Source organism: Carassius carassius, chromosome 8 (assembly GCF_963082965.1).
Source record: "Carassius carassius chromosome 8, fCarCar2.1, whole genome shotgun sequence".
Lineage (NCBI taxonomy): Eukaryota > Metazoa > Chordata > Actinopteri > Cypriniformes > Cyprinidae > Carassius > Carassius carassius.
The window spans coordinates 31,092,411-31,109,116 of record NC_081762.1 but is presented as its reverse complement, the minus strand read 5'-3'; the positions used below and the strand labels follow the sequence as shown (position 1 = coordinate 31,109,116).

The 16,706-nt window shown below is 44.4% G+C and overlaps 5 non-coding genes across 5 annotated transcripts; 4 read left to right on the top strand and 1 right to left on the bottom strand.

Annotated features, from left to right (window-relative positions):
* Positions 1–7,862: 7,862 nt before the first annotated feature.
* On the top strand, positions 7,863–7,935 carry trnaf-gaa (transfer RNA phenylalanine (anticodon GAA)). Its single transcript has one exon. It is a non-coding gene; the product is annotated as a tRNA-Phe (tRNA).
* Positions 7,936–9,004: 1,069 nt separating this feature from the next.
* trnaa-agc (transfer RNA alanine (anticodon AGC)) lies at positions 9,005–9,077 on the bottom strand. Its single transcript has one exon. It is a non-coding gene; the product is annotated as a tRNA-Ala (tRNA).
* A 4,450-nt stretch (positions 9,078–13,527) lies between these two features.
* On the top strand, positions 13,528–13,599 carry trnap-ugg (transfer RNA proline (anticodon UGG)). Its single transcript has one exon. It is a non-coding gene; the product is annotated as a tRNA-Pro (tRNA).
* A 96-nt stretch (positions 13,600–13,695) lies between these two features.
* On the top strand, positions 13,696–13,769 carry trnai-aau (transfer RNA isoleucine (anticodon AAU)). Its single transcript has one exon. It is a non-coding gene; the product is annotated as a tRNA-Ile (tRNA).
* A 472-nt stretch (positions 13,770–14,241) lies between these two features.
* trnaq-uug (transfer RNA glutamine (anticodon UUG)) lies at positions 14,242–14,313 on the top strand. Its single transcript has one exon. It is a non-coding gene; the product is annotated as a tRNA-Gln (tRNA).
* The last annotated feature ends 2,393 nt before the right edge of the window (positions 14,314–16,706 follow it).

The following is a 16,706-nucleotide window of genomic DNA, read 5'->3' as shown; positions in this document are numbered from 1 at the left end:
AATGATCAGATAAGTTAAATTTATCGACCGTCAGCTAATTAAGCTATGCTACTGTCAACAATGATGTGTTTATTGTCTAAGAAATCATGGTTTCTGGGCCCTATGAATGAAAATAATGATTAAACTATTTACATTTATATTTGGTATTAACACATAATAACACACACACATTTTAATTGTAAAAATCATTACCAAATTGTTGTGGAGATATGGAAAACTGCATTTACCAAGAAATAATTGATATTTTCTAAAATAATGTAATAATAATGACTTTTTTTATAAAAAAACATTGAGAGTCTTAACTAAAAACAAACAAAAAAAGGCCAAATGTATCCATATGGGCCAAAGTATGTGGGAATAGTGCTCATTTTAATTTAGGTAGACCAGAAAGTTAAAAACACAGAAAAATGGCTGAGATTTTAAGAGGTAAAAGCACCTGGTGTAACCCTGGGGTAAGATGACAACATTTGAAGTATAATATATTTAATGTAATATTTTGTAGCCTGGTGTGTGTGTAATCATGGTTTAAGATGACAGCATTGAAAATAAAAGGAAATTTCAGACTTCATATTGACGTTACATATTTTATATGTCAGGGATTCCTGTCCTTTGTAGAAAACTCATCTTCAGGACAGTTTATGTCATGGCCATGTTTATTACCACAGTAATATAGTTTATGCGTAGCTTGTTAAATTATTGTTACACACTTAACATACAGGTGTCTTTTAGATTGCAAAAGGTAGTAGTCTTTTTCTGATTTTCATTTCAGAAAATGTATGCATATCCCTCTTTTCAACGGCAATCGGCAACATCAAGCCGACTCCTCATGGCACCTTCGGCGGAGGCGAGGCGCCTTGAAAATGTGGAGTCTGGAAGGGCCAAACCTAAGGAGGAGGTGCTGTCAGAGGCCAGTACTTTTGTCAGCACAAACGGTGGAGACCCCAGTGACCAGTTTTTAGTACTGGCTCACTGCAAACTTCAGTTTGGGAAGTACCAGGGCCAGAGATTTAGATGGCTCCTGGAAAACTCTCTGGGTTATGCCGTGTATTTGGTGCTCAGCATTTCCAATGAGACGACGCAGACAACACCCCTGTCAGAAAATAAACAACTGTTCCTACAGTACACTTCTCAAATTAGAGAGATGGCAGAAGAAGTGGAGAAGTATCAGAGGAAGCAGGAAATGCAGGCAGAAGCCCGGGCAACTGGAGACCAGGGCTGCTTGATGGTGGAGTTTGGTGACTTCCAGGGTCGGTCCATGAAAGATGTTTATGAGGACCAGAGCAAGGAGGCTCAAGCCCTCATCAGGTACCTCGTTAAGGCAGATGCCAGGCCCAAAACCAACATGGCCATTTTCAAGACATATGTCCTGAAAAGACGGGCTTCTGCTGTGGGCACCAGCGTACGTCAGCCTGCACCTCACGCTGCAACCTCCAGTGCTTCTGCAACCACTGCACCTCCACCTGCAGCTATCCAAACTGGTGTACAGAAAACCGCAACTGTGAAAGCGCTGTTGGCACGTGGCAAAAATTTGTCGCCTTCACAGCTGGCGAAAAAACTCACGTCACCAGTTAAACCCTGTGAGTAGGAGTGTGAATATAGAATTTTACCTAAAGCATTTCTACATATATTAATTTATCATTATGGCAAACTTGTCAACTTGCCGTTTCCAGATCCATTATTGCAGTCCACTTTACCTCCTCCAGCAGCAGAACCCCCAGCCAAACATTTGCCCCCCATGCAGCTTTTCGCTACTGGTAAGTAAGCACCATCTTACATATGTTTGTCTCTGTGTATTGTTCACAATGATAGTTTTAACATTTATGCTCCAGGCAAGTCCGTTCCCATTGCAGAAGATGACGATGAGGAGCTGGTATTTGCTGCATCACAATGTGAAGCACAGCTAAATACAGGTGTGGCATATGACACAAATGCACATATTACAAGAATGTTTTGTGAAAACACACTGAGAAGCGTTATTTCTTGGGGGAAAATAATCAACATTTTAAAATATGTTTTGTTTACAATACAGAATTATATCATATCATGCCTCAAGCGGGATGCTTTCTTTGAGTGCACTTCTTCAAAACCGTAAGGATGTTCCAAGGTGTCAGTTTATTTATTTGCGTTTCCGAACTTACCCGTTGTTAGATAATCACCAGATAACTTTTTCACACCGCTTGCTCTTCTCACACACTCTTCAGCTCTCCCTGAGCAGACAGGGTGGTGGAGATTCAATGTTCTAATGATTAGAGGAACAGTTTTTCCTTACTCTATCTGTGTGTATGCTTCATGTCCGTGGGCTTCGTTGCTTTACAGTTAATTCATCACACCACATTTTCCTTCCTCCATTCCATCTGATCCTCATTCTCCTTAAATTAATATAGTGTATGCTGTGTTCTTTGCTTCCTTAACACTAGTACCACTTTCTTCACTCTCGTTCCTAAATATAACATAATATTTATGAATACTTGTCCAAAAATTGTGCTTTGCAGGCTGTTTGAGCGCTGCATTTATGGCATATTACTATCAAATGCAACAGTCATCCTTATTGCTTTTTTTTTACTATTCACTCAGAGGACTGTGCTGGTCCATCTCCATCAGTGGAAACTGCCAAGGCACCAGCTCCTTCACATCACCAGCCACCAGCTGAGCTTCCAAGTCACTGGAAAGATCAACTTCCACCTTTCCAGCATGAGTGGATCCGGAACACACTATTTAAGGCCAACCCACGAACCGGCAAGTCAGAACTAGTGTCCCAGCTGAAACTTTGGTGGTATCCTCCTCAGCCCCCTTTAATAAACACTCAGCCCCCTGCCTCACCTGACCTCTTCTTCTGTCGGCCCCTTTTCTTATGGATGCCGCTGAAGATGTGGTTATTTCCTCTTGTCTGTGTTCGCCCAGACTGTGGTAAGCACAGACTAACAGCGGCAGGAATTTACCGTACCGTGCGTAAGGTCGTGGACATCGACGGGTGGTATGACCTTGCCACTGAGTATCTGGAGTGCAAACGCTGCAAAAAGAAATATCCTGCCTGGTCTGAGGACATCCTAGGACAGCTGGATATGGGCCACCGCAGTCAGTTTCCAGCTTTGCTGACATACAGGTAATTCATAATGACAATCATTCATTATTAGGTGCTTTTATATGGGTTATTTTTTACCAACTAAAGCATTTGCATGATTATACTGTTGTTTCCTTAGATACTCATGTGACAACCGGGTGCTGAGGATGATGAGGGAGAGGACACTGGGCAACAGTGTGACTCAGCTTTACAGGAAGCTGATGGAACAGCACAGTGAGGCATGGACACAGCGTGTCTTGCAGTACCTGACTGCCTGCGAACCATTCACAAGGTCCTCCCTTGTGCAGCCTCCTGTGTTTGCTGGTCCTCCACTTTTACCTGCCCTGCCTAAACCTAAGTGGCTGTTAGCCGTGTATGCCAGGGATGTTCTGGGGCGACTGCACGAGGTCAAGGCCAAATTAACATCTGTCTTTGGCTGTGTTCTCAAGATGGATTCGACAAAAAAGGTATCAAAGCCCTGTTTATATCCAGAAATTTGCCAGATATGGATATGTGTGTGATGTGCATACATAAAGAGCACATCTTTTATTTTTCCCAATAGGTCACAAAGAAACTTGCCGGTGCTGCTTCAGGAACAGCTGCCTGGTGCACAAATGTCGGAAATGAACACGGCCACGTCCTTGTCTCTGTGCTGACAGCTGCCGAGGGACATGGACTGGACTCCATGGCAGCTGGTCTGATGAAACGCTACCGAGAGGCAGGAGAGGCAGCCCCAAAAGTGATGTACGTGGACAGGGACTGCTGCAGTCAGTATGGCCAATCGCGGGTGAAGATCATGTTTTCGGAGTGGGATGAGCTTGTAGTGTGCCTCGACATCTGGCACTTCATGCGGCGATTTGCTGCAGGTGTCACGACAGAGGCTCATCCACTCTACGGGATCTTCATGGCACGTCTGTCCACGTGCATCTTTCAGTGGGATCCAGAGGATGTGGCTGCTCTTCGCTCTGCAAAAGAGAGTGACCTGGCGGCAAAGAAGACTGGCCACATCTCAGAAAAGGCGGTCAGTGCTCGCATTACCCGGAGGGAGTTGGCACTGCACTGCCGGAGGAGGACCAGGGGGGTGGAGGAGACCGCCAGATTGATTGGGTCACTGATTGATCAGTTTGACAGTGCGGATGGGAAGGACACCCTGGGAGTTCCTCTGCTGGACCACGAACGGATCCAGCAGATATGGAAGGAACAGCGCAAGCACGTCCAGTGTATACAAGACCCAGAGGACATTCCGCTGTACATGAAGACAGGGACACTGAAGAAAGGCAGCGTGGAGCTGTGCTGCTACAGGTGTGCTCGTGGCTCTACCTCCTTGGAGTCGTTCCACCTCCACCTGAACCGTTTTATTCCAGGTATTACATGCATATGGATTATTATTTTTCTGTAGAAAATATAAGCACTGTAACTGCTTCCATCACTTTAAAGTAATGCCGCATTAATAAATGTCACACTCTACATTACAATTACTTTTTAATGTCATTAGCATTGACAAAGCTGTCTTGACTAACAAGTCACTAGTAATACAGGAATAAGTGACAATCATTTTTAATTTAGTTACACAACTCTATTAAATGTAGTATACAAGTTACTTCAGAGCACCTTATGTGTAGTACATATATTGTACATATGTGACATATAAAACCCTTTTTTATATATTTTTTAATATTATTTAACTTTTAGGAACCAGTGCCAGCGATGCGCATTTTCAGGCCTATCTCCTTGAGGGCTTGATGCGTTGGAATGATGACCGAATGGAAGATGCCATAAAACGGGCGTCCTCCATTCGGACATATGGCAGTGCCATGAGAGAGGCTGTGGACCGGCTAAGCCGAACAGTCTTTGGGAAGCCCTGGGATGAGCGCTATCGCCCTCCTGGAGCATATACAGGTAAGAAATTTAACTTGTTCTTTTGCAATATTCTATTAAGTTATCTATTTAGCCTCCAATGTACTTGATAAATTATTAAGAGCACTTTTTTTCTTTTTTTATTATTTTATTATTGTAGGTGAATTGCTGGGAATCGAGTACCTTTACAGCCAGACTGGCAAAACACTGAATCCAGTGCTCCAGAACCCAGAGGAGGAAGACCGGCTGGTGGAGGAGGTTGATGATCAGGACCTGCTAGATGAGGGGTTTGAGCAAGAGAGCATGGAGGACATCACAGTTCCAGTGCTGTATGAGGATGACCCCTGCCGTGATCTCAGAAACAGCCCCTCATCTTTGCCTCTGCCTCAGTCCCCAGCATCACTGGCTGAGCCGTCCACATCATCTGGAGGAGAGGGACAGCATCTCGCCCCTGCCTCTTCAGTGCTGTCACAGCCATCTGACACTGGAAGCAGTGTCTCCGTCGAGGCTCAGGTAAGACACTCTAAGGGCTTTATTTTGTTTCAGTCTCGTTTTATTCCAAATACACTACAAGCAAGGTGTTTTTTTTTAAGCCTGCATTTATTTGATTCAAAATACAACAAAAGCAGTAATATTTTGAAATATTTTTACTATTTAAAATAACTGCTATCCATTTGAATAAAAATAGCTCCTAGAGATTTTTTGTTTAGGTTTCTTTGATGAATAGAAAGTTCAGTATATATTGTAACATTATAAATGTCTTTATCATCTATTTAATGCGTCCTTGCTAAATAAAAGTATTAATTTCTATAATTTAATACTAAATATATAATGATTTAAATGTTCTGACTCCACACTTTTGGATGGTATAGTGTATAATGTTAAAAAAGCTTTTTATTACAGATAAACTCTTATCTTGGATCCTTCTATTCATCAAAGAATCTTGAACAAAATGTACACAACTGTTCTAAATATTGATAATAATATCAATAAAAAAAGGTTTCTAGAAGAACAAATCAGGATATCTGAATGATTTCTGAAGATCATGTGACACTGAAGACTGGAGGAATGATGCTGAAAATACAGCTGTGCATCACAGAAATAACTTACACTTTAAACTATATTCAAATAGAAAGCATTTTTATTTTAAATAGTAAAATTATTTCACAATATAATGGCTTTTGTTGTATTTGAATAAAATAAATGCAGGCTTGTCGAGCAGAATTCTTTAAAAAATGTAAAAAAATATTTCTGTTCAAAGGCTTTTGACTGAAAGTGTATATTAACACTAATCTGCATTTACTAGGGAGCAGTCATTGGACCTGATGGCATCGCTGGGTGGGACAAGGTCCAGGATCTGGCTGGTTTCCTGGTGGGTCTTCGTGAGGCTCCTTACCTCACCGACCTGCAGGTGACAGAGGCCATCCAGCTGTGGACAGCTCTCCCTGACGTTGATAAACAGCAGGTCAACTATCAGCCTCGACATCAGCCTCAGCTGACACATGGGCGCTTTAAGGCACCGAAGCGCTCCGGAGTCACACCGGGTGTGGAGAGTGTGAAACGGTGTCTGATTGGACATCCTGGGGGTCCAGCACAGTGGCCCAGCACCAGCCGCTTGGTTGAGGCCATTTGTTTGAAGCTGTGTGCTTTACACAAGTCACCGACCAAGAAGGCTGGAGTTTGCACCCCCAGGTGGTCTAAAATCCTTTCAGATTACCACCACATCCGAGACCTGGTGCTTAACAGTCGAAGGCTGATGGATGAAACAATGATCCAGCTGTTTGAGCTGAACCAGAGGACACTCATTCAGTGGTAAGCAAGGCACATTATTTGGTTCCAGGGAACTGAATACTTCTGTACACACACACACACACACACACACATATATATATATATATATATATATATATATATATATATATATATATATTTTACAAGTAATTTACTTTCAGGTTTCAACGGCAGCAGAAAAATCAGGAAATGAGTGTCCTCGCCCAGGGACTGACTCCATCTGACCCAATTGATGTGGCTGATACGCAGCTTCCTCTGCCGAGGGAAAAATTGGATGACGTGCCATCAACATCAGGCCCAAAACATCAATTTATCCTTCCGCCAAATCGAGAAGGACAGGCTCCAATTCTGCGACCGGGTCGCCGGCCCACTTCTGCCAAATAGGAGTGCCCTATCGCACCCGTCCCCACAGCAGCAGGAGTTGTGCAGCCCATTTCAGCACCTGGGTCACTGTTAGGCACACTAGTCCTTAACCCAGACATGACTGTGTCGATGGTGATTCCATCTTCTGGTGCTTTGACATCCGGTGCAGGCCCAGCTCCGCCTGCTCCAGCGCCTGCTCCAGCGCTGCTGCTTCTGTGTCCCGTTACACCCAGAGGAACATGTATAACTGCTTCCCCACAGCCAGAGAGCTATCTGTTTCCAAGTTGGCCTCCTCCCTTCCGGGACTGGAATTGAGACCCGCTGGTCTAAGTGACATCTGACCGTTTCAGCTGTCCTACCTAACATCCCTCTACATGTTAGATACAGCCCCATTTTTAGGTCAATTAAGAGGCCAACTTGCATTCGTTAGCCTTTCACACTGTCTCGAGGACTTTGCTTGCCCTAGGGGTATGATTCTCGCTTTGGGTGCGAGAGGTCCCGGGTTCAAATCCCGGACGAGCCCTTGTTCAGGTTAAAACGTGAAGCTTTATTGTCTCATTGCATTCACAAACATTATGGCAGGTTTTTTCCAATCAGGCAGACATGGATGGCTAAGTTAGCTCAGCTGGTTAGAGCGTGGTGCTAATAACGCCAAGGTCGCGGGTTCGACCGCAGTACTGGCCATCTGTTTTTATTGTCTGGGGGCTCATCTCTGCTCTTTTCTTTAGCTCCAACAAAGAGTAGGGTGATCTCACTGAAATCCCTGCTTGCTAAGCAGAGGTTTGTTGTAGCCAAAATAGCTCAGTTGGGAGAGCGTTAGACTGAAGATCTAAAGGTCCCTGGTTCGATTCCGGGTTTCAGCAACATCTCCCACACTTTTCCCTTTTTTGAGACGGGCCATTGACCAAAAATCACTGGGATCCAACCTCTCTGTATAACTGCTTCCCCACAGCCAGAGAGCTATCTGTTTCCAAGTTGGCCTCCAACCAAGCAGTTTCGGTTCCATGGTGTAATGGTCAGCACTCTGGGCTTTGAATCCAGCGTTCTGAGATCGAATCTCGGTGGAGCCTGTGTGCTTTCTTGCCACAGGAAAAGATAAAACAGCACTAGTTTGGCGATGGTGCCAGTGTTTGTGGCCCTGTGAGCAACAGCTGCACCAGTTAAGGTTCCATGGTGAAATGGTTAGCACTCTGTACTCTGAATCCAGTGATCCGAGTTCAAATCTCTGTGGGACCTATTTTGCCACCAGTTTGCGCAGGACAATGTCTGAAATACTTTTCGGCACCTTTTAATCCAAAAAAATTAACTAACGTAGAGAGTGTGGCCGCATTGCATCGATGCTCAGTCTGTCTCTTTAGGGCAGTTGTTCTCAAACCTGTCTTGGAGGCACCCCTGCCCTGCACATTTTTATTGTCTCCCTTATTAGACACACCCAAATAAGGTCTCACGGTCTCTACTAATGAGCTGATGATTTGAAACAGGTGTGTTAGATGAGGGACACATTCAAAATGTGAAGGGCAGGGGTGCCTCCAGGACAGGTTTGAAAACCCCTGCTTTAGGGAACTGTGCGTAAAATGGCACTGTTTTGCAACCAATTTGCACAGGACCATGTCTGAAATACTTTTTGGCAGCTATGAGCCCAAAAAAAGCTTACGTGGGAGTGTGGCAGCATAGCTGTCAACGCTCAGTCGGTCTCTTTAGGGCAATGGTTTTCAAACCTTTCCTGGAGGCACCCCTGCCCTGAACATTTTGTATGTCTCCCTTATTAGACACACCCAAATCAGGTCTTGCAGTCTCTACTAATGAGCTGATGATTTGAAACAGGTGTGTTAGATGAGGGGAAATGCGAAATGTGCAGGGCAGGGATGCCTCCAGGACAGGATTGAAAACCACTGGTCTAGGGATGTGTGAGTAAGAGGGCAGTAGCCGACTTGGAGAATGCGGGCATCGATCCCGCTACCTCTCGCATGCTAAGCGAGCGCTCTACCATTTGAGCTAATTCCCCTGGCCTTTCAAGAATGACGAGCATAGCTGGGAATGATGGGTTTGAAGCAAAGAGGCTGTCCCTCCTCTGGGCTTGCTCCTTTGCACTGGCCGAGATTATGTTGTCGAATTAACAAAGAGATTAAGCTTTTGTGTTTAAGGACCTTCTCGGTCTTTTTATGCCAGTATGCATGTGTATGGATTCTTGTATTATGTAGGCTACCTTGGAACACTCGGATCATGCAGACAACTTCTCACCTCTTTTGCTCACACTGACTTAAAGTCTAAGGAAGCGGTTCTCAATTCTAGTCCTCGCTCCCACCAGGTCTGCATGTTTTGCATGTCTCTCTTTGTTAGCACACCTGATTCGGATAATCAGCTCATTAGAAGTGAGCTCCTAGTGATTGACATGGTCCCTACACACTGTTCATTGCTCCCCACTCCCTGAGCAGGGGAAATCCGTCAAAGTATACTTCACTTTGGAACATTGGTTCATGGATTTGTGCTGCGCAACTTCTTCACACATGGAGAAGTGTGACATCATTTACCTCTGTATACCTCGATAAACCACTGTATTACTCACTATGAATTGAACATATACATACGCTTTGAACTTGAATCACGGAGGGATTTCATGTGATGTCCAGTTCTCAGGGCACTTACGTTCGAATGGAACAAATGTCTGAAGCTATACAAGAAACTTACAAAATGTGAAGAGCAGGGGGCGCGAGGACTGGAATTGAGACCCGCTGGTCTAAGTGACATCTGACCGTTTCAGCTGTCCTCCCTAACATCCCTCTACATGTTAGATACAGCCCCATTTTTAGGTCAATTAAGAGGCCAACTTGCATTCGTTAGCCTTTCACACTGTCTCGAGGACTTTGATTGCTTCCATGTTAGTTCATGTTCCTTCTTTTGTTCATTCAAAATATATAGATGTCTTCATCATTTAATGCTCTCTTAGCTTTTATTTAAACCAGTGTTTTTGATAATATCAGCAGGTCTCATCTCAGCCAGAAGATCTCCCCCTTCTGTGGCCACAGACAATGCCACAGCAAGACCAGAAGTGGGTGTCGGAAGCACTTTTTAGGGTTGGTGCAAAGGGAAAGCTGGAGCTGCGTGAAAACCTACAGTTGTGGTATCACCCCCCTCCACCAACCCTGTTGTACCACCAAGCTCCAACACCTGATTTTTTTCACAGCGTCTCTTGCTCTGGATGCCATATAAGCTGTGGAAGGTGCGGCTCCAGTGTACTAACCCTGCCTGTGCCACGCAACAGCTGTGTGGTGGTGGACTGCACAGGAGGGTACGACAGGTGTTAGACATTGACAGATACTGCAACCTGGTGACAGAGACCCTGATCTGCACCAGGTGTAGAACCAGCTACCTGTCCTGGAGTCATGCTGTGCTGCAGCAGTTGGACCTGGCCCATCGATCTGAATTCAGGGTCATCCTCACACGCAAGTAATTATTTTGCAGTCATTTTCACTTATGTGCTACCTTTTTTGATAAATAGTTCCTACAATAATTAGATACCTTACAATAAGATACTTAAATGAATACTTTTTTCCAAGGTATGCCTGTGACATTCGGGTTCTTCGCTTGCTGCGTGAGAGGGGCATGGGGAATGGCCCAGTGAGGATCATCGGCCAGCCGAGAGAGAACCACAGTGAGGAGTGGTTGAAACGTGCGCTTCGGTACACATCAGAGTGTGTGGCCTTTTTTGATAATCGTGGCCTGCATCCGGTGCACTTCCAGGAGCCACCACCACTTGCTTCAGTACCCAGCTACAAATGGCTCCTCACTGTATACAGTCAGGACATTCTCAACAGGCTCGATCACATAAAGGCCAGCATAACATCCACGTATGGATCAATTTTAAAAATGGATTCAACTAAGAAGGTCAGATAAGCTGCTTACTTGACTGTACCCTTATCTATAATGTATTTTTAAACCGAGAGAGCTTTATTTTTTTCAGTGTAACTGATTTGGATGCCTGTTGTATTATTTGCTATGCTTATTGTTTCTTTCAGATCACCAAGAAGTTGAGCGGGCCTGCGAAAGGCACAGCACAGTGGCTTACCTCAGTGGGCAATGAGATAGGTCAGGTGCTGATGAGTGTCCTGACTGCGAATGAAGGGGCTAGGTTAAACCACATGGCTGCAGGGCTCATGGAGCGATACCGGAGTGCTGGTGTTGATCCTCCCACTGTCATTTATGTGGACTGTGATTGTTGCAAGACAGTGGGAGAGACTAAATTGAAGAGGCGGTTCAGCGGCTGGCCCGATGTCATCGTCCGCCTAGACATTTGGCATTTTATGCGATGTCTGGCAGTAGGGTGCACCACTGATGCCCACCAGTTGTACCCTACTTTTATGGCTAGGCTGTCATCCTGTATTTTTGAGTGGGATGCAGGGGATCTCACTCTTGATGATGCTCTTGGTGTTCCACTACTTGACAGTGTGAGAATGCAGCACATCTGGAATATCCAGAGGCGGCACGTCACCTGTATCCAAGATCCTCCAAATGTGCCGCTCTATACTGAAACTGGAACTACAAACAAGAGTGGGGTGGTTCTAAAAACCTATCGTTGTGCCAGAGGCTCCACATCCCTGGAATCATTTCACTGCCACCTAAGCAGATTTATTCCAGGTTTGTCATGTCAGAATATACCACATTTTGCCACTAATTCATGTTTATCAAGATATTTGCAGATTAAATTTTCTGTTTTGCATTTTCTCAAAGCAATATTTGGCTTTCTATTTCTTTTTCTAGGGAACAGTGAAACAGCCTGAACTTCCAGATTTATCTCCTGGAAGGTTTATTACGCTGGAATCAGGACCGGGCTGAAGCTGCTGTTGCAGATGAAGGTTCAACTCTGCGCTCTTACACAGGGGAGCTGGTTTACTCTGTCAATGAGAACTACAATAAGTTGTATGGCAGGAAATTGGTCCCAAGCTTCACTCGACCTGCAGTATACACAGGTAAAAATATTTTGATAAATGCAGCTCTTGATGTAGCATGTTTTTGTTAAAATTACAATTGCTTTTGGACAGTAATAATGTAATTTTGACATATCAGAGAAAAATTATACTACCAGAATATTTGTACATTATTCTGTGTTCTAGGTTTTTAGGGGAGAAAATAAAATACATAGTAGAATATAGAGTAATCCTGTCTTTTTATGATACCCTCTGAATTAGATATATATTGTTCATACAGAAGTGGACAACAAAATATTTACTGCATTTCTGAATAAACCTTTCTGCATAATTTCCATTAAAAACGTTTTCTGTTACAAATATTTCCTCAGGAGAGCTCATTGGAGTACAGTACTTGTTGAGGCAGAATAGTCAGCCCCTGGAGGACATGTGCCCTACCTCTGAGAGGACCTCTCATTTGCTGGAGGAGATAGATGTGGAGGAGCAAGTGGAAAGGGATGAGGGTTTCATTGATTTCTTTGGAGAGGAAGCCACAGTGGCAAATCTTGTGGCATCAGATGACTTAATCCATTCAGGTCCACCAGTTCTACCAGCTGCACCAGTTCCCAGTTTCCAGGCTCCTTCAGCTGCACCAGTGCCCAATGTAGCTGCACCTGTGCACGAGTACAGCCTGTTGTGCCTCCACAATATAGCCACCAATTGCATACCTACCAGATGCCACCAGACACAGCTGGACAGGCAAAGACCAAGTTTAGAAAGATTGGGCCCTCAGCTACCTGTACATCTGCCACAGCAACTTCAATCTGGCCATCAGCCGTACACCCTCAGCGTTCAGCCACGTCCACCCAGTTAAGGCCAATTTGTCCCAGGCCGACAGCACCACACCCATTGGTTCCTGACACACCCACTGCCCCTGTTGTGTCTCAGATGTTTCTGGTGCCCTGCCTATTTTGCAACCAGTTTTCGCAGGACAATGTCTGAAATACTTTTCGGCAGCTTTTAGTCCAAAAAAATTAACTAACGTAGAGAGTGTGGCCGCATTGCATCGATGCTCATTCTGTCTCTTTAGGGCAGTGGTTCTCAAACCTGTCCTGGAGGCACCCCTGCACTGCACATTTTTATTGTCTCCCTTATTAGAAACACCCAAATAAGGTCTCGCGGTCTCTACTAATGAGCTGATGATTTGAAACAGGTGTGTTAGATGAGGGAAACATTCAAAATGTGAAGGGCAGGGGTGCCTCCAGGACAGGTTTGAAAACCACTGCTTTAGGGAACTGTGCGTAAAATGGCACTGTTTTGCAACCAATTTGCACAGGACCATGTCTGAAATACTTTTTGGAAGCTGTGAGCCCAAAAAAAGCTAACGTGGGAGTGTGGCAGCATTGCGTCAACGCTCAGTCGGTCTCTTTAGGGCAATGGTTTTCAAACCTTTCCTGGAGGCACCCCTGCCCTGAACATTTTGTATGTCTCCCTTATTAGACACACCCAAATCAGGTCTTGCAGATCTTTTTTCTTGGCTTTGGGCAAGAAGGCTCATTGGTCTAGGGGTATGATTCTCGCTTTGGGTGCGAGAGGTCCCGGGTTCAATTCCCGGATGAGCCCTTGTTTAGGTTAAAACGCGAAGCTTTATTGTCTCATTGCATTCACAAACATTATCGCAGGTTTTTTCCAATCAGGCAGACATGGATGGCTAAGCCAGGCCGTTTAGCTCAGCTGGTTAGAGCGTGGTGCTAATAACGCCAAGGTCACGGGTTCGATCCCCGTACTGGCCAGCTGGTTTTATTGTCTGGGGGCTCATCTCTGCTCTGCTTTTCAGCTACGACAAAGAGTAGGGTGATCTCACTGAAATCACTGCTTGCTAAGCAGAGGTTTGTTGTAGCCGAAATAGCTCAGTTGAGAGAACGTTAGTCTAAAGGTCCCTGGTCTGATCCCGCATTTCGGCAACATCTCCCACACTTTTCCCTTTTTTGAGGCGGGCCATTGACCAAAAATCACTGGGTTCCAACCTCTCTGTATAACTGCTTCCCCACAGCCAGAGAGCTATCTGTTTCCAAGTTGGCCTCCAACCAAGCAGTTTCGGTTCCATGGTGTAATTGTCAGCACTCTGTGCTTTGAATCCAGTGATCTGAGTTCGAATCTTGGTGGAGCCTGTGTGCTTTCTTGCCGCAGGAAAAGATAAAACAGCACTGGTTTGGCGATGGTGCCAGTGTTTGTGGCCCTGTGAGCAACAGCTGCTCCAGTTAAGGTTCCATGGTGTAATGGTTAGCACTCTGGACTTTGAATCCAGTGATCTGAGTTCAAATCTCGGTGGGACCTAGTTTGCACAGGACAATGTCTGAAATAATTTTCGGCACCTTTTAGTCCAAAAAAATTAACTAACGTAGAGAGTGTGGCCGCATTGCATCGATGCTCAGTCTGTTTCTTTAGGGCAGTGGTTCTCAAACCTGTCCTGGAGGCACCCCTGCCCTGCACATTTTTTATTGTCTCCCTTATTAGACACACCCAAATCAGGTCTTGCAGTCTCTACTAATGAGCTGATGATTTGAAACAGGTGTGTTAGATGAGGGGAAATGCGAAATGTGCAGGGCAGGGATGCCTCCAGGACAGGATTGAAAACCACTGATCTAGGGATGTGTGAGTAAAAGGGCAGGAGCCAACTTGGAGAATGCGGGCATCGATCCCGCTACCTCTCGAATGCTAAGCGAGCACTCTACCATTTGAGCTAATTCCCCTGGCCTTTCAAGAATTACGAGCATAGCTGGGAGTGACGGGTTTGATGCAAAGAGGCTGTCCCTCCTCTGGGCTTGCTCCTTTGCACTGGCCGAGATTATGTTGTCGAATTAACAAAGAGATTAAGCTTTTGTGTTTAAGGACCTTCTCGGTCTTGTTACGCCAATATGCATGTGTATGGATTCTTGTATTATGTAGGCTACCTTGGATCACTCGGATCATGCAGACAACTTCTCACCTCTTTTGCTCACACTGACTTAAAGTCTAAGGAAGCGGTTCTCAATTCTAGTCCTCGCTCCCTCCAGGTCTGCATGTTTTGGATGTCTCTCTTTGTTAGCACACCTGATTCGGATAATCAGCTCATTAGAAGTGAGCTCCTAGTGATTGACATGGTCCCTACACAGTGTTCATTGCTCCCCACTCCCTGAGCAGGGGAAATCCGTCGAAGTATACTTCACTTTGGAACATTGGTTCACGGATTTGTGCTGCGCAACTTCTTCACACATGGAGAAGTGTGACATAATTTACCTCGATACACCACTGTATTACTCACTATGAATTGAACGTATACATACGCTTTGAACTTGAATCACGGAGGGATGTCATGTGATGTCCAGTTCTCAGGGCACTTACGTTCGAATGGAACAAATGTTTGAAGCAATACGAGAAACTTACAAAATGTGAAGAGCAGGGGGCGCGAGGACTGGAATTGAGGCCCGCTGGTCTAAGTGACATCTGACCATTTCAGCCATCCTCCCTAACATCCCTCTACATGTTAGATACAGCCCCATTTTTAGGTCAATTAAGAGGCCAACTTGCATTCGTTAGCCTTTCACACTGTCTCGAGGACTTTGATTGCTTCCACGTTAGTTCATGTTCCTTATTTTGCCACCAGTTTGCGCAAGACAATGTCTAAAATACTTTTCGGTAAGGATGGCTGAAGCGAAACAGTCGTTCCAAAGCTTTGCGAGATCCCGAAGCGCAGATGTGTCGAAACACTGATCCGAAGCGTTATTCGAAACACCCATGTCGCGTGACTATGACCAAACGAAGCCTCGAAGTGTTTCACTAATTGTTTCATCAGGTGTGGTCTGCCGAATCAGCGTTTGATTGGAACGGTCGGGAACAGACCACACAATCGCACATCTGTATAAAAGTGAAATAAACGCATTTTGACCTCGTGGGTTTTTGTGAGAGGAGTTTGACTTTGAGATAGCGGATTTTTGGTGATATAGTGACATAGTGCGATTTGATTAGTTATAGGCAATTTAGACTTACATTTAAATTTACACAACACATTGACTGAGAGGCTAGAGACAGACAGAGTATACATATAGTGACACATTAATAGATACATAGATATAAATATATATAGACGGCTAGATTAATAGATAGATACATATATAGATAGATTACAGATACATATATAAATACATATATTATAGATAGATACATATATAGATATATTATAGATACATATATAAATACATATATTATAGATAGATACATATATAGATACATAGATTATAGATACATATCTAGATACATAGATCGATTCATATATAGATAGATAGATTTGGATAGATAGATAAAATGGAAGCTCCCCAGAAAAGATGCCGTACATATGTGGTGTGGGAGCATTTCCATTTAAAACCCCAAACAAAACCCCAAATAAAGTGAGATGTGTGTATTGTGATCGGCAGCTAGCCTACTGCAACAATACATCATCCATGATGCGCCATTTGAGGAGCACTCATCCTGCCATTTTGCAGGGTGCAGAGGATGGCATTTCCCCTGTACCTAGGCCTGCTACTGACACTGCTGGGCCATCTAAGCAAGGTATGCATTGTTTGGGATATAATTATAATTGAAATATAATTACAACCTTTTGGGACACTGTTTATAAAGTTTATAAGTTATATAAAGCACTGATTATAAATACTGGAAGGTTTCCAAATAATGAACCAGTAGGCTATACT